Genomic DNA, 26,302 nt, shown 5'->3' with positions numbered 1-26,302 from the left:
TAGCTAACTTTAGAGGATTTGATGAGGGATCTCAACATTTTGTTGAGGCTGATAAAGGAGTTTTTCCAGTCTTAGGACTTATAGGTTCATAGGTTCATAGGTTTATACTAGGCTATCTGCCCTAAGGCATTTATAAGCCTAGCCCAAATTTTTGTGGCTTACGCCACCCCTTATATGAAAAAATACTGTGCCCATTAGTTTGTTGTGCCTCTGTCCAGAAGTGACACAGAGATGATTCCCGGGATTAAATTCTCACTGTCAGTCTCGAACCCAGGACCTTGGTAACACTAGTCTGTATGACCTACCACTAAGCCATGACTTCACCTTATTCTGCATCAGTTTTCTCCTTCTGTTGTAGAGTTTGTTTATGGTAGGGGACCAACAGATTGGCTTCCTTTTTTTGGAGGAGAGCATCTTGATTCTATTGGGTATGGTGAGATCCATACATTTGTGTAAGTGTTCGTACAGTGAACTGGTGTATTATTCAGTGGTCGTGCAACTATTCTCCATTTGCATGGGTGCCATGAAGTTAGCCACTTCTGTTTTTAGGAGCCCGAAGTTAGCTTTGGAGATGTTTTTCATGGTGGTTACATTTGCAGGGGGTGGGGGTGGTGTGGATTTCCAAGATGATTAGTGTGTGGTCGGATCTAACCAGGGAGGAGTTGACTAATGGTGTGGGTTTGGCATAATGGTTAAAGTTGTCACCTCAGAGACTCAATGCACAGGGTTTGAGTCTGAGCTGGGGTAATTGGCTAGGCTTAAAATGACCCTTCAGGGTAGTTTTCCTAGTATTTACCTATGAACCTATGAACCTATAGAGCAATGGTCGCCCCAGACATTGCCAACATACTGGCTGACAGGTTCAGTGCAAACTTCTCTCTGCCCCTCCCCAAAGAAGATATCTATACCAGCGTTGCAGCCCCAAACATTCTCCAAAAAACACAGCATCCATGGGACCTGATGGTGTCCCCTGGCTGTATGCTCCTGCCAGAACGAACCACAGCTAGGACAGCTGTTTAGGACAGCTGTTTAGTCTTACTATCTGCAAAGCCATGGAGAGGATCATAATGGACCTCATAAATAAAGGCTATGGGAATTGGCAGACTTTGGATCCATCCCAGTTTGGCTTCATCAAAGGCAGATCATGCCTTTAAACTTGGTTGACTTTTTTTGAACAGTCACCAAAACCATTGATAGGGAAAGGCAGTCCATACAGATCAGCAAATGTTAACCCATACATCACAAGATGGGTTGCAAACTGGCTGAGTGACAGAACCACCACATAATCAGTTGCTGCGCCGCATCCTCAGACTCAAAGCCTGTCACAGGTGGTGTACCACAGGGCTCAGTCCTGGGCCCTCTTGTTTGGCATCTACTTTTCCGAACAAAGCAAAAACAGGGAGGGATTTATGGCTGACAAAGTTTGCAGATGACTGCAAACTGGGCAAGGTTACCCTAGCTGCCAAATGTGGCAATCACACTATGAGCACAGAAAGAGTTATCAAGGGACCCCCAGGTATAGGTTCTGTCAGTCAACACATCAACACCATGTAATAAAGTAGTTAGGAAGACCTTCTACATTGCCTACCTATCATGAAGGACTTGCAGCAGCTGGAGGCCACAAAAGTTCCTCACCAAAAGGATAAAGGTCTCAAACATCTGTCCTATGCTGCCCGATGAAAGGCTCAGCTCTATTCCAGTGGCTTACATTGCTCGGTGACCTTTTGCCTAACATGCAAGGCCATATCAAACCCAGAGATTTGATGAATGCTTCACCGCTGTGGAATAAAATCCCGGTATATGAGGCAGAGCAGCACCTCGCTGGCCTTGTTCAAGAAATCTTGACCAATGGATATGTTGGTAATGACTAGGTCAAGGATGTTGCTACCTCTAGTGGGGGTAAGAATAAGCTGGTCCAGGGTATTTGAATTAATGAATTCCAGGAAATATTTGGCAAGTGTGTTGGTGCATGAGTAGCTTTCCCAGTTAATGGAGGGGTAGTTGAAGTCACCCAGTATGAGAGTGTTAGTTTGGACCCTAATATTCTCCAGGGTGCTTAGGAACGTGGAGTGAGAGCCTTGGGACATGGTCAGAGGCATATAGCGGGCTACACTCTGAATTGGTGTCTTACCCAATGTTAGCTGTACCTAAAGTATCTCTTATGCATTATGTTGGGCTACCAGAGGTGTATGCATCCTTTATGAATATGGAAACATCACTGCCTTTGGAGCTTCAGTACAAATTCTGGGGCCGAAAGGTGTGGAATGAGTTATAGCCTGGTAGTGTAGGTGTGCTTTCTGCTGCCTTGAACCAGGTGTCTGTCACAGCACAAATGTCAATGTTTTCCATTTTAAGGAGGGCTTTCAGCAAGTGCATTTTGAGATTTAGACTTCTAGCGTTGAGCAGCATGACCCTCAAATTGCATTTGTTTGTAGCTGTCACGGTGGTAATTTTGTCTTTGGAACACCACCTAAAAAATGTGCTATAGGGGTAGCAAGAGCCATGGCCAGTATCCGGAAGCCCAGGGGTGACAGATGCAGGTCATCTTTGGCAAATCACAGTGGTCTGTCAGTCATGTTATCCCAGGCAGACAGATTCAGGATCCCCTTAGAATAACACCAGAAACTTAGCCAATTATTGAAATCAATAATTTTCTGCTTGTACAGTGGTATCATTCTGGGTGATGGTATGATGCTGCTCAAGGCTAGGGTCATACTCACCTGGGCTACATAATCCAATAGCTCCTCCATGTCTCTTTTCATGTAGTCCAGGGAGGTATGTCTCAAGTCATTCACACCCACATGTACAATGACAGAGTCATATTTGTACCTGTTGTTGAGGGACCTGAGTGCATGTGTTATGTCGTTGATCCTGGCACCGGACTGGCAGCTGACTGTTACTTTCTCCTTATTCAACCTAGTGAGTGGGACATCAGTGTGCCTCACTATCGAGTCACCTATGACTACTGTGCTGGGCATGCTGTTTTGCCTTAAGGGCTTTTGTTGAGTGGCACACTATTTAGGAGAGTTATGTGTCTTGTGATTAGTGTTGTATTTTGGTGGTCGAGTGCGTTTATGCCTTGGAGGCCCCTGCTGTTTGGATAGATTTTAATGACAGCCTCCACGAAGGTGGGTGTGTGGTTTGTGTTTTTATGTGAAGGCAGGGCTGGTGTGTGTTCTGGATGGCTATGTGTTCCATGTGATGTGGTGCAAGTGTTGCCCTTCTCCTCTTGACCAGCTATTCTGGTCTTGGCTAGAGAGTGTGTGGCTTCCACTTTGGATATATAAGTGCATCTCTCGCAAGTCTGAGTGTGAGGAGGTAAGTGGAGAAGGTTGTTAATGTCCATGAGGCAGTTACAACATTGCCTCAGGATGCCCATGTTCACCAGGTTAATAGGAAAAAGCTCAGGGAACTGTCCCTCAGACATGCCTGGAGGGGTGGACCTTAATAAGTACTGGAGCTATTTCCTTGTAGAACATTTAGTGCTGGTAGCACTTCTGTGTGCTACAATAATTTCTACAAGAAGTTTGGTATGTTAAAGTGCTGGACTAATAAGCTATTAAAAGTGCAGGAGAGGAGAGAACTAGCAGATCTAAGGTAAAATTGAAAAGCAGACATTAGCACCTCTCAGAAGCTTACAAACAGTCCTGAATACAGCAAATCTGTATCTGGACTAGACTAGTTACAAGAAAGGTGGGAAACAAGCGCAAATGTGGGCTTGTAAACCAGAAAGATGAAAGAGATGGAAAAACTGCCCAAACGGCCAATAAACTACAAATTCTGGTCCAGAAACCACTCCTCTTGTGGTAGATAGGCTAACTAGTGCTTACCTTTCACACTGATAAGCTAGAAGGCTTCCTTACAACACAGAAAGGCTTGGGGGGCTCAGAAGCTTACAAACAGTCCTGGATACAGCAAATATGTATCTGGACTAGACTAGTTACAGGAAAGGCGGGAAAAGTGCAAACGCAGGCTTTAAGCCCAGAAAGTTGAAAGAAATGGAAAAAACTGCCAGAGGGTCAATAAACTACAATTTCTGGGCCAGAAACTGCTCATCTTGTGGTAGATAGGCTACCTAGTGCTTACCCCTTCCACTGACAAGTTAGAAGGTTTCCCTCTGACACAGAAAGGCTGGGGGGATCAGAAGCTTACAAACAGTCCTGGACACAGCAAATCTGTGTCTGGACTAGACTAGTTATAGGAAAGTTGCAAACAAACACAAATTCATGCTTTTAAACCAGAAAGTTGAAAGAGATGGAAAAAAATGCCCATTAAAAGTGTTAAAGTGCTGGCAATTTTGTTTTCTTTGTTCCTGTGTAACACACTCCTTTCACGGGTCATTTGTGAAGCAATTAACACTTTAAAAAAGCTTGAGGGCAAAATAATGCTCCAGTTGTGTGGGAACCAGGTTCTTGTTGGCCTTGCTTTCCACCTACTTGTTCTGAATAAAAAATCTAGGTCAAAGTTCAATAGTATCTGTGAAAACAGAAAGGAACTTTCTTTTTCTTTATTTTTCAAGTATATATGTGAGAATTCTACTCAGAAATGTACATATTCCTTTCTTAGAAGTGGAGAATTGGTAAAACAAAAGCTATAGTAATGTTTTATATTGAGCCATTGCTGACAAATAATTTGCTTACATTTTCCTGAATGTTAATAGCTTATGCTGTAGTTATTAACTTTGTACATATTAATAGAAAGAAGTAAAGTTAGATGTTTGTTACTGATTAGAACAGTTTAAAAGAATTAAGAAGAATGAGAAACTTAAGAAATTAGCAACTACTGTGTGCTGTAAGTTGCCATTTTCACATGCTGTAATCCATTTCTAATGTCAGGGTGTGAAGCTTAGATCATAAAGCAGTTTACAATGGATAAAAACATGCATTCAAATTAAACAAGCAGAAATTCTTACATGATTGCTTGTAATACTAAAATTAATGTGAAGAGTAAATATCTTATGAATAATATGCATGTGCACAAGGAATTACATATATTTTATGTAAGATTATTAAAATAGTACTACCAGTATCTTAAGAAACATATACACTAAAGGTGGAGGAGTGTCAATATTCACCAAGGATATTCACACCACCAGGCTAGTTAGCCAACACAATGTGTCTGAAATTCTCCAAGTGCAACTAACACTAGGTAAGACTGCAATCCAAATTGTAGCTTGCTGTCATTGTCCATGTTGGAGTGAATGACTTGAGACGTACCTCCCTGGACTACATGAAAAGAGACATGGAAGAGCTCTCGGATCATGTGGCCCAGGCAGGTATGACCCTAGCCCTGAGTAGCATCCTGCCTTCGCCCAGAATGATACCACAATATAAGGATAAAATGATTGACTTCAACAATTGGCTAAGCTTCTGGTGTCATTCAAAGGGGATCCAGTATCTGTCTGCCTGGGATGACATGATTGACAGACCACGGTGCTTTGCCAGAGATGGTCTGCACCTGTCGCCCCTGGGATTCAGGTTACTGGCTAAGGCTCTTGCCACCCCTATAGTGTCTTTTTAGGCAAACTTCAAAGGACAAAACCACCACCGTAACAGGTACAAGCATGCAAAATCTGAAGGTAATGCTACTCAATGCTAGAAGTCTAAACCTCAAAATGCACTCTCTCGAGGCACTCCTAAAATGGAGAACATCGATATCTGTGCAGTAACTGAGACCTGGTTCAAGGCTCCAGAGAACACCCTGCAATACCAGGCTACAACTCTTACCACACTTTTGGCCACCAAACCAGGACGAAACACTAAAGGTGGAGGAGTGTCAATATTCACCAAGGATATTCACACCACCAGGCTAGTTGGCCAACACAATGTGTCTGAAATTCTCCAAGTGCAACTAACACTAGGTAAGACTGCAATCCAAATTGTAGCTTGCTACAGATCCCCCACCATACCCCAAGATTCTCACTACACCTTTCTAAACATACTGGAAAATATTAAGATAGAACCAAACACCCTAATACTGGGTGAATTTAACTACCCTGCCATTAACTGGGAAAACTACTCATGTTCCAACACCTTTGCATAACGGTTCTTGGAATTCATAAATTCCAATGCCCTGGATCAACTAATCCATAGTCCCACCAGGGCTCCAATATCCTAGACCTGGTCATTACCAACATGGAAAATCAATGCTCCATACCTATGGTCACCCCCTCGTTAGTCAGGTCTGACCATAAGCTAATCACCCTTAACATCCACATCCCACCCCCACCCCCAGTAAAGAAACCACCATAAAAACTTCTCCAAAGCAAACTTCATGCTACTCAAGTCAGAAGTGACAAACTTCATAACACCCATGCAGATGGGAACTGAAAGTTCAACTGTTGAATCCTACACTAAGGCACTACACGAGCACATCCACTCATGCATGAATCGTGCCATCCCAAATAGAACCAAAATGCTCTCATCCAAAAAAGGAAGTCAATCTGGTGGTCCCCTGCCATAAACAAACTTTACAACAAAAGGAAGAAACTTTTGCAGAAAAAGAGGAAAATCCCAGGATGCAAAAAACTCCCTTACTAGCCTCAGTAAGAAACTGAGATGCCTCATAAAATCCTCCAAAGCTAGTTACGAAAATAAAATTGCCAAAGATTCCAAAGACAACCACAAAGCATTCTATAACTATGTCAAGAATCTAAATGGCAATGCTCAGATCTGCTCTGAGCTAAAACAGAATGGCATTAAATATACTGATCCAAAGGATATTGCCAATATCCTGGCAGATCGATTCAGTGCCAACTTCACCCCTCTCACCCCTAAATGGCCCATCTCAATACCGGAAGATTGCCAAATTCCAGTAATAATGGCCACACAGGTACAAAACGCACTCTCTAAAGCCAAGAATACAGCATCCATGGGACCAGATGACATCCCGGGCTGTGTACTACATGAACTACAATATGAACTGGCACCTCACCTAAGTGTCATGTTTAATCATAGCCTCACCTCAGGTTTCATGCCCACTGAGTGGCAGAGCTACAGTTATCCCAATCCACAAGGGGGGATCCACCTTGGATCCCGGAAAATACCGTCCCATCAGTCTGACAAGCCTTATCTCCAAGGCCAAGGAGCGTATTATCATGGAACTTATAAACAAAGACATTGGCAACCTTCAAACACTGGACCCCACCCAGTTTGGGTTTGTGAAGGGCCGATCTTGTCTCCTGAACCTGATTGACTTCTTTGAATCAGTCTCCAGAGCCATGGACAAGGGTAAGGTGGTCCACACAGCCTATCTAGACCTTGCCAAGGCCTTTGACACCGTCCCCCACTCTGGAACCATAGATAAACTTACTAAGTTGGGCATTAATCCCTATGTCACCCAATGGGTTGCTAAATGGCTTACTGATAGAACCCACACAGTAAAAGTAACCAACTCCAAATCCAGCTCCAGACAAGTGACAAGTGGAGTACCTCAGGGTTCAGTCCTGGGTCCGCTCTTGTTTGGCATCTACTTCTCTGAAGTACAGGTCAACACTAAGGGACTCTGGCTAACAAAGTTTGCAGATGACTGCAAACTGGGAGTCATTATTGAATCCCCAAATGATGTGGATACTCTACAAAAGGGCCTTACAGAAACAGATGCTTGGTGCCAGAGCCATGGGCTCAAGCTCAATGCCAAGAAATGTATTGTTATCCCCTTTGGGAAAAAACATGTATCCATGAATTACCATATAGGTGGCAGTACACTAAACACAGAAAGTGTGATAAGAGACTTAGGGACACAGGTGGACAGTGGTCTCACCTTCGATAACCACATCACACAACAGTCAGGAAATCCTTCTAGTACTACCAGTATCTTAAGAAACATATACACTAAAGGTGTAGGAGTGTCAATATTCACCAAGGATATTCACACCACCAGGCTAGTTAGCCAACACAATGTGTCTGAAATTCTCCAAGTGCAACTAACACTAGGTAAGACTGCAATCCAAATTGTAGCTTGCTGTCATTGTCCATGTTGGAGTGAATGACTTGAGACGTACCTCCCTGGACTACATGAAAAGAGACATGGAAGAGCTCTCGGATCATGTGGCCCAGGCAGGTATGACCCTAGCCCTGAGTAGCATCCTGCCTTCGCCCAGAATGATACCACAATATAAGGATAAAATGATTGACTTCAACAATTGGCTAAGCTTCTGGTGTCATTCAAAGGGGATCCAGTATCTGTCTGCCTGGGATGACATGATTGACAGACCACGGTGCTTTGCCAGAGATGGTCTGCACCTGTCGCCCCTGGGATTCAGGTTACTGGCTAAGGCTCTTGCCACCCCTATAGTGCCTTTTTTTAGGCAAACTTCAAAGGACAAAACCACCACTGTAACAGGTACAAGCATGCAAAATCTGAAGGTAATGCTACTCAATGCTAGAAGTCTAAACCTCAAAATGCACTCTCTCGAGGCACTCCTAAAAATGGAGAACATCGATATCTGTGCAGTAACTGAGACCTGGTTCAAGGCTCCAGAGAACACCCTGCAATACCAGGCTACAACTCTTACCACACTTTTGGCCACCAAACCAGGACAAACACTAAAGGTGGAGGAGTGTCAATATTCACCAAGGATATTCACACCACCAGGCTAGTTGGCCAACACAATGTGTCTGAAATTCTCCAAGTGCAACTAACACTAGGTAAGACTGCAATCCAAATTGTAGCTTGCTACAGATCCCCACCATACCCCAAGATTCTCACTACACCTTTCTAAACATACTGGAAAATATTAAGATAGAACCAAACACCCTAATACTGGGTGAATTTAACTACCCTGCCATTAACTGGGAAAACTACTCATGTCCCAACACCTTTGCATAACGGTTCTTGGAATTCATAAATTCCAATGCCCTGGATCAACTAATCCATAGTCCCACCAGGGGCTCCAATATCCTAGACCTGGTCATTACCAACATGGGAAATCAATGCTCCATACCTATGGTCACCCCTCGTTAGTCAGGTCTGACCATAAGCTAATCACCTTAACATCCACATCCCACCCCCACCCTCCAGTAAAGAAACCACCATAAAAAACTTCTCCAAAGCAAACTTCATGCTACTCAAGTCAGAAGTGACAAACTTCATAACACCCATGCAGACGGGAACTGAAAGTTCAACTGTTGAATCCTACACTAAGGCACTATACGAGCACATCCACTCATGCATGAATCGTGCCATCCCAAATAGAACCAAAATGCTCTCATCCAAAAAAAGGAAGTCAATCTGGTGGTCCCCTGCCATAAACAAACTTTACAACAAAAGGAAGAAACTTTTGCAGAAAAGAGGAAAATCCCAGGATGCAAAAAACTCCCTTACTAGCCTCAGTAAGAAACTGAGATGCCTCATAAAATCCTCCAAAGCTAGTTACGAAAATAAAATTGCCAAAGATTCCAAAGACAACCACAAAGCATTCTATAACTATGTCAAGAATCTAAATGGCAATGCTCAGATCTGCTCTGAGCTAAAACAGAATGGCATTAAATATACTGATCCAAAGGATATTGCCAATATCCTGGCAGATCGATTCAGTGCCAACTTCACCCCCTCTCACCCCTAAATGGCCCATCTCAATACCGAAGATTGCCAAATTCCAGTAATAATCGCCACGCAGGTACAAAACGCATTATCTAAAGCCAAGAATACAGCATCCATGGGACCAGATGACATCCCGGCTGTGTAATACATGAACTACAATATGAACTGGCACCTCACCTAAGTGTCATGTTTAATCATAGCCTCACCTCAGGTTTCGTGCCCACTGAGTGGCAGAGCTACAGTTATCCCAATCCACAAGGGGGATCCACCTTGGATCCCGGAAAATACCGTCCCATCAGTCTGACAAGCCTTATCTCCAAGGCCAAGGAGCGTATTATCATGGAACTTATAAACAAAGACATTGGCAACCTTCAAACACTGGACCCCACCCAGTTTGGGTTTGTGAAGGGCCGATCTTGTCTCCTGAACCTGATTGACTTCTTTGAATCAGTCTCCAGAGCCATGGACAAGGGTAAGGTGGTCCACACAGCCTATCTAGACCTTGCCAAGGCCTTTGACACCGTCCCCCACTCTGGAACCATAGATAAACTTACTAAGTTGGGCATTAATCCCTATGTCACCCAATGGGTTGCTAAATGGCTTACTGATAGAACCCACACAGTAAAAGTAACCAACTCCAAATCCAGCTCCAGACAAGTGACAAGTGGAGTACCTCAGGGTTCAGTCCTGGGTCCGCTCTTGTTTGGCATCTACTTCTGAAGTACAGGTCAACACTAAGGGACTCTGGCTAACAAAGTTTGCAGATGACTGCAAACTGGGAGTCATTATTGAATCCCCAAATGATGTGGATACTCTACAAAAGGGCCTTACAGAAACAGATGCTTGGTGCCAGAGCCATGGGCTCAAGCTCAATGCCAAGAAATGTATTGTTATCCCCTTTGGGAAAAACATGTATCCATGAATTACCATATAGGTGGCAGTACACTAAACACAGAAAGTGTGATAAGAGACTTAGGGACACAGGTGGACAGTGGTCTCACCTTCGATAACCACATCGCTACAACAGTCAGGAAATCCTTCTATGTGGCACACCTCATCACGAAGGGCTTTTCATCCAGAAAGAAGGAGGTCATTGTCCCACTGTACTCATCCCTCATTAGACCCATTATAGAATACAACGCCCCATTTGGTATGTACCTCTCAAGACATCTGCAACAACTGGAAAGGCCTCAGAAATACCTCACTAAAAGAATCACAGACCTAAAGCAGATGCCCTACACTGACCGCCTTAAAAAACTCCAGCTATACTCTGTCGCATATCATCTACTCAGAGGCGATCTCTGCTTAACAAACAAGGCCATGTCAAACCCAGAGCTGTTGGACATGCTACACTTAAAGAAATCCCAATCCCTCAGAGCTGCACGCTCCAGGGATCTAAACCTTGTCATCACAATAAACAAAACATACTGGAGGGATAGGTTCCTGACCCAGAGACTCCCCAGACTCTGGAATAGATTGCCCATACATGTCAAGCAGAGTGCCTCTTTGGACCTCTTCAAGAGGAACCTTGACAATTGGATGGGAGAAAGGAAATTCACCCCAGGGATCACGTCAGTCACCCTGCTAGACAGGGGTCCAGGAAAGTAAATAATGTGGAAAGAAATAGCCAGGGAATTGTTATGGCTAGGCTTGTATAGGCCCTAAGGCTGATAGCCTAATACCAACCTATGAACCTATGAACGTATAATATCTAATATAGACCTGATGATTAAATAGCTCTTTAGCTCATTGATGGGAGATCTTTAGAATTACAAGCTATATAGAATCATCATCATCTTCTTTCGGCTGTTCCTGTTAGGGGTCACCACAGCGGATCACCTGTTTCCATTTCTTCCTGCCCTCTGCATCTTGCACTGTCACACCAACCACCTGCATGTCCTCTCTCACCACATCCATAAACCTTATCTTAGGCCTTCCTCTTTTCCTGTTACCTGGTAGCTTCATCCTTAACATCTTTTTCCTAATATACTCAGCATCCCTGCTCAGCACATGTCCAATCCATCATAATCTTGCTTCTTTGGCTTTGTCTCCAAACCTTCAAACCTGGGCTGACCCTCAAATATACTTATTCCTAATTCTGTCCACCATTGTCACACCCAGTGCAAATCTTAACATCTTTAACTCTGCCACATCCAGCTCTAATTCCTGCCTTTTTGTCATTGCCACTGTCTCCAACACATATAACATAGCTGGTCTCACGACCCTCTTGTAAACCTTCCCTTTCACTCTTACTGGTACTCGTCTGTCACAAATCACTCCTGACACTCTTTTCCACACACTCCACCCTGCCTGTACTCTCTTCTTCACCTCTCTTCCACACTCACCATTACTCTGAACTATTGATCCCAAGTATTTAAACTCATCCACCTTCACCACCTCTACTCCTAGCATCCTCACCATTCCTCTATCCTCCCTCTCATTCACACACATATATTCTGTCTTACTCCTGCTGACCTTCATTCCTCTTCTCTCTAGAGCATATCTCCATCTCTCCAGGTTTTCCTCCACCTGTTCTCTACTCTCACTACAGATCACAATGTCATCTGCAAACATCATAGTCCACGTGGACTCCTGTCTGATCTTGTCTGCCAACCTGTCCATCACCATTGCAAATAAGAAAGGGCTCAGAACTAATCCTTGATATAATCCCACCTCCACCTTAAACGCATCCATGACTCCCACCGCAGACCTCACAGCTGTCACACTACCCTCGTACATATCCTGTACCACTCTTGCATACTTCTCTGACACTCCCAACTTCCTCATACAATACCACAACTCCTCTCAAGGCACCCTGTCATATGCTTTCACTAAGTCCACAAAGACACAATGCAACTCCTTCTGACCTTCTCTGTACTTCTCCATCAACACTCTCAGAGCAAACATCACATCTGTAGTGCTCTTTCCCGGCATGAAACCATACTGCTGATCACTAATCATCACGTCCCTTCTTAACCTAGCTTCCACTACTCTTTCCCATAACTTCATGCTGTGACTGATCAATTTAATCCCTCTGTAGTTACTACAGCACTGCACATCACCCTTATTCTTAAAAATTGGTACCAAAACACTTTTTCTCCATTCCTCAGGCATCATCTCACTTTCCAAGATTTCATTAAACAATCTAGTTAAAAACTCCGCTGCCATTTCACCTAAACACCTCCATGCTTCCACAGGTATGGAACCCGGACAAACAGCCTTTCCATTCTTCATCCGCTTCATAGCTATACTTATATAGAATAAGTTAGAATATTAGTGGGCAAATAAGACAGAAAAATAGATTTAAATAACAAATAAGATATGTATTATATCAGATTCACTATGTAATTTCAAAATACTGAAATCCTGAATTTCAGTATTTGCAAATTACATAGCTGAAGACACCAAACACCGAAACCCTAAAACAGCGAAATTCAAAATCCCGACACTGCACTACAGATACAGCACACACAAACACATACACACCACTCCCCCCAACTCAAATATAATATCCCACACTACAGATAAGCAGGGGGCAAGCCAACCTGCACCCCCCATGTGGAGGTCTGCACCCCCCACACACCCCTACTTATATATACTAACTCCGAGATTGCACAATCAGACACACAAGCAACTCACTCCCTCACATTATACACACCCTCGCACACAGACATCACAGTCAAAACACACACTGACAGACACTCAAGCCCCTAACCAACAGACATACACATACATACATATCCAAACTCACATCTTACCATTCACACACCACAACACCAGAAGCGATAATTTAAAATCTCTGTACTTCAGGATTTTGAATTTCATGATTCTGGTTTACTGGGATTTCAAGACTTCAGTATTTTAATTTCGAAATACTGAAATTCGGGATTTCAGTTTTTTAAAATTATAAAGAGAACCCATTATATCTGCATAAGGCAAAAATGGAAATGTACAAGATGCCATCTAATTTACATAGAAAATTACATAAAATATTTGGAAATATCTGTCATGTGAACTTTGAAGATTTTTGCATATTGTATGCTATTTCATTCACTAATAGTATCTGAAATAACTCATTTCATAAGTCAGAGCTGAGATCTGAGTGTTATATTGCTGACTCAGTGCAACCATTTTGATAGAAAGTAAAATAAATTATTGAATATGTTTGAAACTGGGATGGAAGAATGGGATTTGAATTAAGCACATTGCAACTTTTGCAATTTTTTATTTATTTATTTTTGCCTCCATAGAAATAGCAAGACATTGGGCCAGATTCACGAAGCCTCCGTGTAAGAGTTATAACTCTTACACGGAGGCTGCAGTTAAACGGTGTGATGTCAGCATGTCATGCATATGCATGAGGTGCATGAGGCATGCTGAATCACACTAGTAACTCTTACATGGTCCGTGTAAGAGAGTAGGGGGCGTGTCTGTAGGCTAAGCCCTGCAAGCGGACACGCCCCCGGAAGACTATAATGGCTGAAAGTAAACAGCCACGAGAGGGGCCATGGAAATGTGAATAAACACACTACACAACACATGCCCCGACTGACCATCAGTGTATAAAGTGAAGAGATGTTATAAAATTAAATTAAAACCTTTTTTTTTTTAAAACCCCGTAAATGTTTGCTACTGTGTGCGCTCGTGTGCGCGGGTGTGCTACTAGCACAATCACAGTTAGCAGTCAGTGGAAAAGGATATAAGAACTAAATATGCAGAGTAAGCCAAGAAGTAATAGCTTAGCAGTAGAGTTGCCAGCCTAAGAGTAGGCAGGCAGGGTTCGAGTCCCCACAACAACCTTTTTTTTTTTTTGTAAATAAGCACTAAAAAGCCCCCTGACAGTATTGTACAAATGAAAATGTATTCCCTTTTGTAAAATGGAATGAAATGGAGTATATATTTTGAAGTAACACAATAATAAAAATAGTCAGAAATGTACTGATAGCTAAGCTGCTGTGAGACAGACTGCCCGTAGCTGAGTACTGTTTAACAAGCTGCAAACTGCATGCCCGTTGCTAAGCACCGGTTTAATAGGCTGAAACTGTTTGCAACTAGCTGTGCTTAGCTGAACATGTGCATCACTAGCCAATTAAGATTTATCCCAGCGCACACCGTTTGCGCGCCGCTCCCACAAGCTAACTGCCAGTGCGCATGCGTTAGCTCCGCGCAAACGAGTGCAGACCTGGTTTTAAGTGCTTAAAAGTGCTTTTGGCATGTTTGATTGACAGGTCCTCAACTCAGTTCTGTAAGGAAAATCAAAAATCAGTTGCCAGATTTGAACCCAGGATACCATACACTAGAGTCAAGGTACCAAACCACTAAGCCATGACAGCAGTACCTAGAAATGCAGAAATAGCAAAGATATGTGATAAAATCCAGAATGGAGCATGATAAAGCATTTTCAGTGAAGTAGATACAATTCCAAAATGGCCAATCAGAGAAATGTGCGGGAAAAGAGGCATATATAAGCCCCATAGGCGGGAATACACAGCAGAAACGATTGTAGAACAGACCTGCAGTCAGAATGAGTGGAGTAGGTGAGGGACGTTGCTTTCGAGCACAGCGTTGGGGCGTTGAGGAGTCCAGATACATGGTCTGGATCCTTGTCCATCATCACGAGGCCCAACTCATGCAGGGCCAGGTCTCATGGGGACCGTACAGGGCAGAGGCATGGGACCAGTTGGCTCGTGATCTGACCAGTGCTACTGGCATTCCACGCACTGGTGAGCAGGTCCGTCACCACCATGCGGACCTGAAGCGACGCAAGCAAGACCAGTTGACCGAATGGATCCAGGAGGCCCGGGATATGCCCAACACCCCACTACTGAGTAAGTTACTTATGTATGTAAGGATTTCAACTAGCTGATACTATGGAGATGTGTAGTCCAATATTACTTCTTTCGTATTACAACTGCAGGTGTCCGCTCTATGAACCGCGAGATGCATGGCCGTAGGCTGGTGCGTCTGCGCCACCGTGCAGGTTAGTAACCCCACCCAGTACTTGTAAATAAATATTATACTGTAGCATGTATCAGAACACTGCAGTGTATTGATTAAAAGTAATATAATGTGCAAGCAAGATTTGAAAGTCTGCAGGTATGGCTGCAACAAGTTCATCAGTATGCAAGTGTAACTGGAAATATAATTGATAGAATTAAACAGTGCTGTAATACAGATGTCCCACCATTAATTAAAATAGTGTAACCTGCAGTAGTCTCAAGAGTACAGCTTCAGAATCTGAGGTAGTCACATGTGAGATATATCCCCTGTTGAAATGCTGAATCATGACAGAAGTGAGGCTGTTGGAAAGTGTTTGAATCACCACCAGTCTAACATGTGAACAAAGCCTAGAAGTAGCAACCTGAACTGTGAAGTTGCAGGATGTGTGAGAGTGACAGAAAGGGTCATGTATGAATAAATAAAGTAGTAATAACCCCTGAATATATTAGCCCCAGTGTGTTTCTACAGAACTAAATGCATGTGGGAAGTACAACTTAATATCCCAAACTAATTTGAGTGTGTCAGAATCTGGAATGTCTAGGCCAAATTCTGTATATGGTGATCACAGTAAACAATTTGCAGATAGAATGAATGATTATTTGACAGACTAAACAGCCATAGTTGTCCCCTGTCCTGTCATCAAAGTGTAGCAGGATGATGTATCTGATCAATGTCAAAATAAGTAGGCTAGTGATGTATTTGTAACAGGTCTAGCATGATAGTCAAATAAAAATTATTTTGAAACATCAGCTTCAACTTAATTGTGTACCTATTACAAATGTAAATCAATGTGTAACATATGAATGTGTCATCACTTTCTATCTCCACCCAACACTATAATTCCATATAACAATACCCACTAAATAATGGTATGTGAACATTTCATTAATCATGGACATTTGTCCGTTCCAAAAATATATGCATGTCTGTTCGTGCATGTGCCCTGTTCATACCTGCAAATTTGATGGCCTGTTGCCATTAATCAACCCTGCATGTTGTTTGACTGTGTATTTCTGTTCAAATAATGCATGTGATATTGATATGCCCCTTGTTCAATGGTGTTAATATCTGGGTGTTTGTTTGATGGGAATACTAATGCATGCTGTTACAACTAATCTGAATGGAATAAAATGCCACTAACCCAAACTAACATAACAACTCACAAACCTAGAACGCTTGGGAAGGCAGGTCCCAGCGGACCCACCTCTCCCACCTCAGCTGGTGACTGCACCTGGCACTAGTGCCCAGGCCGGACCCCCCCCCCGTGGCCCTGTGCCACCTTCGGTGGAAGCACTGCAGGGATGGGGCCGTCCCCCTCTGCAAGTGTGGCCGGAGGGGTTCGTCCACTCACCCTCCAAGGTGTCTGGTCTGTGGTGCGAAGGGAGATCCAAGACTCCATTCTTGGGCCCCTATGCCAGCTTGAGGCTCGTGTGGCACAGCTAATGGCCCCGGTCGTTTCCCCGCCTACACAGCCCCCAGCACAGCCCTGTCCTGGGCTGTGAAGGAACAGTGGCAACTGCCTATGGGTGGGGATATCAGTTCCACTGTTGCCATCTGTGGGCTCATGCATCTCGGATATCCCAACCTCCGTCCCCGTCAATTGTGTAACCCCCCCACGTGTGTCATACACCACCCCTGTATGCATCTTGTCTGTCTTGTCTGTTAACCTACCCAACCTACCTCCCCAGCTATACCGACCTCCTTCACCTGACATACCACTCTCACCTGAAAAAAAAAAAAAAAGGGCACTCTGTACCCACAAAAATATTACGCCCCATACATAGCTGTCCATGTCGCACACATGTCTGCTTGACATTGAAACAGTTAATTACAATTGGCTCTACAACAAATATTAATGTTGTCCTGACACCTCTTTCAGGGGTGAAAGGTTTCCAATGTCTCACCAAAATACATGGAAATGCACAGCTGTTGCTGCCAAAGACATGGGCATCTATGGGCCTTACCTACATCCCTCCTGCAAATCCCATGCTTGTTTCCCTACTGTCTTACCCTCTTTGTGACCCCTTTTCACCACTTTCCTGTCACCCCTTTTTCTTTTCTTTCAAAGAAATTAGCGCAGGTGTGCGCTTGTGTTAGCGGAGCTCACCGCCAGTGCGCATGCGTGAGCTCCACGCAAACGAGCGCATACCTGATTTAAAGTGCTTAAAAGTGCCTTTATGGCACTTTGATTGACAGGTCCTGTACTCAGTTTGAAAGTTTGCAAAGAAAAATAAATTCCCACTGTCAGTCTCGAACCCAGGACCTTGGTAATATTAGTCTGTATGATCTACCACTAAGCCATGCTTACAGTGCTAAAATAAATATAACATGTAATAGTAGGAATCAGTATAAAGGCAATATAGGAGGTGTACTATCCAAAGCATGTCAGGTAGAGTTTCAATGGCCAAATTACTGGATTCCCATACTAGTTCAGTGTTAACAGAAACAGCCCTGCTACTTGTTAGCTTGTACATAATAAAGTAAGGTAATGTACATATATGAAGGTATGTATATCTACACATACAGATATATAAATATATATTAATACATATGAAATATAGTTGTAGGTGTCAGTATCCATACACACTCACTACAGGAAACAGTGAAGATAAATGCAGCAACCAGAATCTGCAACACAGCCTGGCTACTGTGAGACCTACTAACCCCTTTAACTGCTTAAAGGTGCCTCCAGCACTTTGATTGATAGGCCCTATACTCAAGTCACAAGCAGAATATAAGCATACTAGTAGGCCCTACCCCAAGACCATTGTAACACTAGTCTGTATGACCTACCACTAAGTCATGACTCTCATACAGGAATATAGTGCTAAATAAGTGGAACATGTAATAGTAGGAATGAAGATAAAGGCAATATAGTATGACTACTAACTAAAGCATGTCAGGCAGACTTTTATAGTCCCAATTACTGGATTTTCCCATACTAGTGTAGTGTTAACAGAAACAGCCCTGCTAATTGTTAGCTTGTACCCAATAATGTCAGCTAATGTACATATATGAAAGTATGTATATGTACACAGATATATATATATTTATATAGCAATACATATGACATATAGTTGTAGGTGTCAGTATGCATACACACTCACTACAGGGAACAGGCAAGAGAAATGCAGCAACCTGAATCTACAACACAGCATGAAGCATGGGAGATGTACTAACCTTCACACTCACAGAACACTGTCAACAGCATACCAGCATGGTCCACGCCCTACAATCTGAAAGGGCAACGCCTATCTCACATACCCTTTTATAGCAGTGTCCTGAAATCACAGTGAGACATGCAATCAGTACACACCTGGCTGCATGCAATTAGCAAATGCTGTCTTACAATTGGTGCAGAGGCCATCACATGGACCTATGCAGATACCTACAAAAGCAATGAGTACCCACACTACACTCATGCAATACATTCATTGCACAAAACCGACAGAGAAAGAGAGAGAGAGACAGAGAGAACAAAACAGAAATAAAGACAGCCAGCAGCAAAACCAGCAGCAGCAGCAGCAAACTTCAAGCAGCACCAGTGACACACCAACAGCTGCCACAAACACAGGTAATGCAAAGTAGCAGGTTAATACTGTTTACTGTGACACCTCCAAATGTATCATAGTTCACTATCTATAGGTATGTGCATGAGATAGGTTGTGTGTACATAGTCCTGAAATATAAACATATGTAATATTGCTGTACATGTTACCCATACTTAACACTTCCATAGCTTAGAACACAAGGCCAGTTGTGCATATGATGCAGTAGTTCCCAGGGTCAGTAGAGGTTCCTCCTCATTGGTGTGGGACCACTGTGTATGTATGGCACTGTTCAGGTACATATCCTGTAGTATGGCCAGGGATTAATATCAGTCTGTCATGTGGTGCTATGTCCTCCAGGGGTGAATGTAGCACACATCCAGGGATACCATTTCGTAACAGTGATGCTATGTGTTCTGCAATGATGAAGGTGGCTCTCACCTGGACATGTGAGAGGATAGGGAGGTGACAGTCATTTGGGATAACTAATACCACATGTGTAGGAGAATGGGGGGGGGGTACCTGCACCTAAACTGTCTGCAACAATGTTGCCAAATATCTGTGCATGTGGTGAATGTGAAGCATCTTAACACTGCTGACCACAGATGCCTTGCTGTCATGTGAATCTGCCCTGTGCTGCAGTAGCCTCCTACTATTTTTATACAATATGCCTGTATCTGTCCACTGGACATGATTAATAAGTGGTGTGCAGTTGTTCTGGGTTAGATATGTGTGCACAGTACATGCAGTATGTGGGATGTCTGTGGTAAGCATATGCAAAGGTGCTGGCGGTGTGTGTTGTGGCTACCACTGGCACAATGGGCTGCATGGATAGCATCACTGTCATAACTACTGAATAACTGTGTAATTAAATGCATACATAGCAAGGTAGTGTACTGTGCTTGTGGTGTTGTTCGGATATGTAAATCCAGGCTGAGTAATGTGTGCACATCACAGGGTTGGGTTGGATGGCAACACACATCCAGTATGTAGGGATGAACACCCAGAATGTGTCAGACGTGTCGCCTGTGCAGAAGTATCCGGCCATTACCTGTGCATCCCCCACAACACACACACATGCAACATATGGCAGAAGTACTATAGCAGTACACACATGTTCATAGGTTCATACTAGGCTATTTGCCCTAGGGCATTGGTAAGCCTAGTAGAATGTGTTTGTCTTTCACCACGCAATTACAAGTTATGCTGCTATGCCCTTGTCCAATGTTAGTATACTGTGCCTCTGTCTAACAGTGACATAGAAGTGATACCTGGGGTACAACTATGATCTACATCCCGTCATCCAGATTCCTATGGAAGAGAGTCAATGAGGGACTCTGCCTAACCTGTAGTGTCAGCTCATTACAGAGTGAAGGGAGCCTCTCAGTCAGGAATATGCCCCTCCAGCATGTCCATGGATGTCAGTGCTGAGGTCCAGCTCTCCTGAGCATGTGGCTGTATGGGACTCTGATTGCCTGAGGTGCAGCATGTTCATTACTGCTGGGTAGGACATGGCTGTATATGGCACGCACAGATTGCCTCTGAACCGCAATAAGCCACTGAGTCCAGCGGATTTACTTTACCTGGGAAGCATATGACATCTGTGTGAGCCATTGCATCCCCTTGATGAGGTACTGTTGTCCTGTACCAGTTGCTGTGGGTGTCTGGTTAGGTACATCCCAAAAGGTGCATTGTACGCAATTATAGGCTTGATGATGGATGAGTAAAGAGGCACAATGACCTCCCCTGCCATACATGTGAATCCCTCATGATTAGCTGGGCTATATAACATGTCTTTCAATCCACATTGGCCATGTGGTTGACAAATGACAGACCGCTACCATGTTTCTACCCCAGGTCCCCAACCACGCCTTCTGTACTCAATGGCCTAACACCTATGTTGTACTGTGCCACCAATGTGGAGGCGTGGGAATCTGCATTGAATACTGATACTCCCCCTCCTTTGTTCAAGTGTTGTGGCCGACAAGAATGGTAACAGCTATAACCTGGTAGTACTGGTGTGCTCATGTGAAACCTGAAACAGGTTCATGTTACTGCACAGATATTGATGTCCAGCATGTCAAGTAGGGTTTTGAGTGTGTGCATCCTTAGGTCTAGACTTCTGGTGTTGAGTAGCATCACTCTCACTTCCTCATCCTTTGTGATACAAATGGATGTGGGTTTGCCTTATGAGCCTTGCCTAATACAGGCACTATGGGTGTAGCAAGAGTCTCCACCAAATTCCAATGGGACAGGGGTGACAGGTGCAAGCTGTCCCTAGCAAAGCATACCACCCCAAGATGGCAGGCATTGGCACACCTGTGAATGACACCAGTATGTCAGTCAATTGTTGGAAGGGATCATCGTGCCTTGATATTGTGGCATGGTTCTAGGTGAGGGTAGGATGCTACTCAAGGTCAGGGTCAAACTGTCTTGGGCCACGTGCTCAGAGAGCTCTGTACTGTCTCATGTCATGTAGTCCAGGGAGGAATGTGTCAGGCCATTCACACCAGCATGGACAGTGACTGAGTCATACCTGTACTTGCCTTGGGGTTACCTGAGTATTTGTGTTATGTGGCAGGTCATACTGGCCGACAGGCTGCACACCGTGACCCTCACCTCATTAAGCCTGATGAACGTGATGTTAGTGTGCCTGATGATAGAGGCACCTAGTACAGGTGTATGAGGTGTGTTGTTTACTGTTAATGGCTGTGAGTGTTCAGCACATTGGCTTTGTGTGATATGTGTTGCACATGTTCATTTCCGTGGTAGTGGTTGCATGGATGTCTGCTTAGGAGGTCTCTGCTGCATAGGCATAGCTGTGGTCCGAGCCTACAAGTATGTTTATGTGTGATCATGTGTTAGGTCCGCTGTTGTGGTAGGTCTATGTGAGACTGGAAGTGTAGTGTGTGGTCTCCTTGGCCACCTGACTGGTTATGGCGGTATTGAGTAGACAGAGCCTAGCCTCCAGTTTGGTATATGGTTGCATCACTCACATGAGTTTGAATTTGTTGTTAGGAGGAGGGGGTTGTCTATGTACATGCATCTGTTCCAACATTGTCTCTGGAGTACCACACTCACCAGCTGGACTGGGGAGGGAACTGACAACTGACCTCTGGACATGCTAGAATACTATTCTGAATTCTGTAATAATTAATGATTGAAAACAAGGTACAGTGGGAAGTGAGGGTGTACTGACATTACCTACAACTGCTGACTGATATAAAAGTGTCAGTGAGCAAGTGCCAGGTAACCTAAGTGCAATGTGTCACAATTAAGTAAATGCAACAATGAGAAGCAGTCACTTGCTGTCATGTGTAACATGGAAATACGTACAGTAAGCAATGCAGATATCAGTAGTGAGTCACAGACGTGTTGACAAGCTGTGTACTATGTGGAAGTAGCATACCAGTGAAATAACAAGCTAACAAATAACAAGCATATAAACAAAGGTAGATCCAGGAGGCCTGGATGTAGTGGTTGCTACAGCAAACAAGGTGTAGCAATGTCAGTAAGATACAGCTCAGATATGCAGGCACTATAAACCTGAAACCAGATGTCCCCAGCTATGAATGGCAGAGTACAGCCTATTGTCACACACGAGTGCAGACCACAAACCTTGTTAATGTTAAATAACTGGCCTGAAGGCCAACTGCCCATACTAGAACTAATACACTTGTACACTGGGCCCTCAATCAGCAGTGCCCAACTTCAATGGATGAAAGATATGTGTCCTGCCACCACAGTGCTTGCCACCAACCTCCCTAATGTAAAACAACTGGTCTGAAGGCCAAGTGCTTAGTACAAATGACATAGAATGATAGCTACACTGTAATCAAGTTTTAACCAAGCAGTAATAAGTAGAAGTTAATGCTCCCTGTATAGAATGTGTACCATGTATTGTTGAGATACTATGCTGATAACCTGTTTGTGTACCTTTCCAGCTTGACATGGCTCCAAAAAGGAACCCATCACATTCTGCTGCAGAGGATAACGTGATTCACCAGAGCCTGGTGCGTGACTATGCCATCCTGTTCTCACGCACCACCCAGAATCAGCAGGAGAGGTCTGCACTGTGGCAAAACCTCGTTAGCAGGATAAATTATGTTGGCATGCATGATAGGACATATGAGCAGGTGAGACATCACTGCAGTGATTTGATAAGAAATGTCCGCCAGCGTGCTGCAGATATCCGCAGGCAACAGGTTGCCACAGGTGGGGGGGTGGCCACACATCCCCCCCTCACCAGACAGGAAGGGCTACTGCTAAGTGTTGTGGATCCAGCCCCAGAACAACAACAGCAACACCCATGCATCATGATGGAGGTTGGATCCACACAGCAGCAACACACTGAGCGTGCAGGTAAGATGCCATATTCATTTATTGTTATTACTTTTACATTTGTTGACCCATATAGTCTAGCTGGATATATGTCCATTTTCAGTAGAGGCCTGTGGAGAAAAGCTCCACACATAACGTAATAAAGGCAGACAGACAAGTTGTTAATACAGACAGCCAACATGATAGAATTGTACACCAGCCTGTTAACTAAATCAACATACATGTAAGGAACTCAAACAGTTTAGAGTCATACACAATATACTGTTGGTTTAAAAGCAATCCTACCTAAAGCATAACGGTTATGCAATAAGGCAAAAGCCAGATACATAATAGTTAGGGCTCAGAAGGGTAGAGAAGTAGAAGGAGTATGAAAGATACAATGATATGGAAGAGGCAGGAGTCAAGAAGGGAAGTGAGGAAAAGAAGGAAGACAGTCAAGAGGATGTGGGAGGGATGGGAGAAGTAGGTCAGAGCATAGAAGGACATCAAGGTAAAAGAAACAGGGTAGAAGCTAGTTTCTATGCACAATGAGGGGTTAAAGGTAAAGAGAGGGTAGGGAGAGGGACGTTAGCCTGTACTCCAAGAAGAACAAAGCCAGTGGTTTGGGAAGTACAGTTTGAGGTGTCGTTTGAAGAGAGGTAAGGGTGAGATTAGAGTTAACCCTGGTATGTACATATGACTGTTCTGTACACTGTTACTTCATGCACGCATAAGGTGTGCATGTGGTATGTATCTGTCATCATGATATATATACAGACATTATGTGCAGCTGATGTGTATAAGGGAACTAGTGTACTACTGTACTGTATCATGTGCAAAACAAATGGCACACATGTGCCCACTGACATTACTCTCTTCACACTTCCAGGTCCCTCCCATCTAGCAACGAGGCAGGCCATACATGCTGGTGAGTCTTTTAACATTATCTGTAAAGCAATTTAGAAAACTAGGAAGAGTAGTGTAACTCTGTAGTAGACTTGCTGGTGACTGTGTTCACAATACCCGTAATACAGTTGTAGTAGATTGAGTAGTGTAACACGGTACTGATGTTTGTGTTTACTGTGGGGTGTGCATGTGTGCAAGCGTGCCTGTGCCCAAGTGTGCATGTGTGTTAGTGTTCATGAGTGCATGTGTCCATTTCTGAATGTGTGCATTAGTATTGAAATGCATCTCTGTCAAATATGTATGGAGACTGTAATCTGTGTTCCATGTTTTCCTCCTGTAGGTTCTGGTGCTGCTCTGGTGACCTGCAGCAGGGAACCTGAATCTTGTGCCCCAGGTACTGATGATGATGAAATGTCTGTAATGGTGCAGGAAGGTGTGTCTGGGTCCACCATTGGTCAGCCAATTGACAGTACACAGCTTTCAACCCCGTCAATGCGCACAGTCATCCTGCCGTTACATCCTTTGTCACCATTGTCCCTAGGTGATGGACAGTCTGCAGTGGGCATAGATCAGGGTAATGTGGTACCTGTGGTACATGCATCCCCACAAGGCAGCCATGAGCAGGGGCCTCCAATGGCACCACGCAGACAATCGCCCATGGGTTCTCGTGGGGGCATCCGTGGCCGTACTGCCTCTGGCCGACGTGCCCAAGAAGGTATGTCAACCTCCGCTATGTTTCGAACTGTCATGCAGGCACAGGCACGTATGGAAAGGTACACCAGACAGGGTCTGAGGGAGCTGAGAGAATGTCGCACAGCCATGACAGATGGCATGCGTGATGTTGCGAATGCTATCCGTAACTTCACAGATGTCATTGACAGACGTTGTGGGGGCATAGAACAGCTGCTCCACAACCAGATGTCCATGGGCCAGGGCCATGGTGTGCGTTTGCGACGACGGCGCATGCCAGCAACAGCACCAGCTGGCAGTGGCCGCGGCGACAACAGGCCTACTCGCGCTCAAGTGCCAGCACCAGCCCCAGCAATGCTGGGTCTGTGCTGTCATCAAGACGCCCCAGGAGACCATGTGCACGTGGCTCTGGACAGTCCCAACAGGAAACTGTGTCCAGTCAACACACCCCTGCTTCCGATGACAGTACCCAGTCTGGGTTAGTACCGGATACAGCCCGTAGCACCCCTGCCAGGCACAGGTACCGTGTCTGTGCCCACAGACACTGATCTGGATGACCTGACAGGTGCAGTCTGTGGCTGTCCACAAAACCCTGTACATGGCAGCCATTATGTGGGACTGTCCGTGCTTACACACATGAAGAAACCTAACACCTAGGGCAAACACATACACACACACACTGCACCAACACCGGTCCACCCTGTACTGCTGCCCCTCACAAACACACATACACACACATGTCAATTGGTGTTACCAGTGGCTGGCTTGGGCATACCTAACCCACACCCTGTGCATATGATGACACTGTGCCACCTCCTGCATACTACAACATCGGTGCAGGTAAAGGTAAACATGTTGCTGATGCACAGGGTAACTACATAGATGTGTATAAGTAGTAACATGTTGGTAACTGTTCACTGTTCCAGTATAATTGTGTGTATATCCCAGCAGTCCTGCTGCAGTAACTGTATGACTGTCCTCAATTGTTATATGCACCCATACTACTTACCAAAGTGTACCAGCTGCACACCATCACATGCTAACATTGACTATGGCAATGCGCATCTTGTGCTGTTATGTAGATTCAGCTATATGTAACTGTTCTGTCACACATGCATTTATACACACCCTGCTACCCACACACATGCACACGCTCACCTGCCATTCCCATTATTTATCACCCTACATGAGTAGCTGTTGATACATGACAGGTATACATTTGAGAAGTGCACTATGTTGTTTACTACTGGCGTCCCCTTCTCTACCTGTACTCAGAGGGTGCAGGCAACCTCATC

This window comes from Protopterus annectens, chromosome 2.part1 (genome assembly GCF_019279795.1).
Source record: "Protopterus annectens isolate FY-2018-M chromosome 2.part1, PAN1.0, whole genome shotgun sequence".
Taxonomy (NCBI): domain Eukaryota; kingdom Metazoa; phylum Chordata; order Ceratodontiformes; family Protopteridae; genus Protopterus; species Protopterus annectens.
This window is presented reverse-complemented; position numbering follows the sequence as displayed.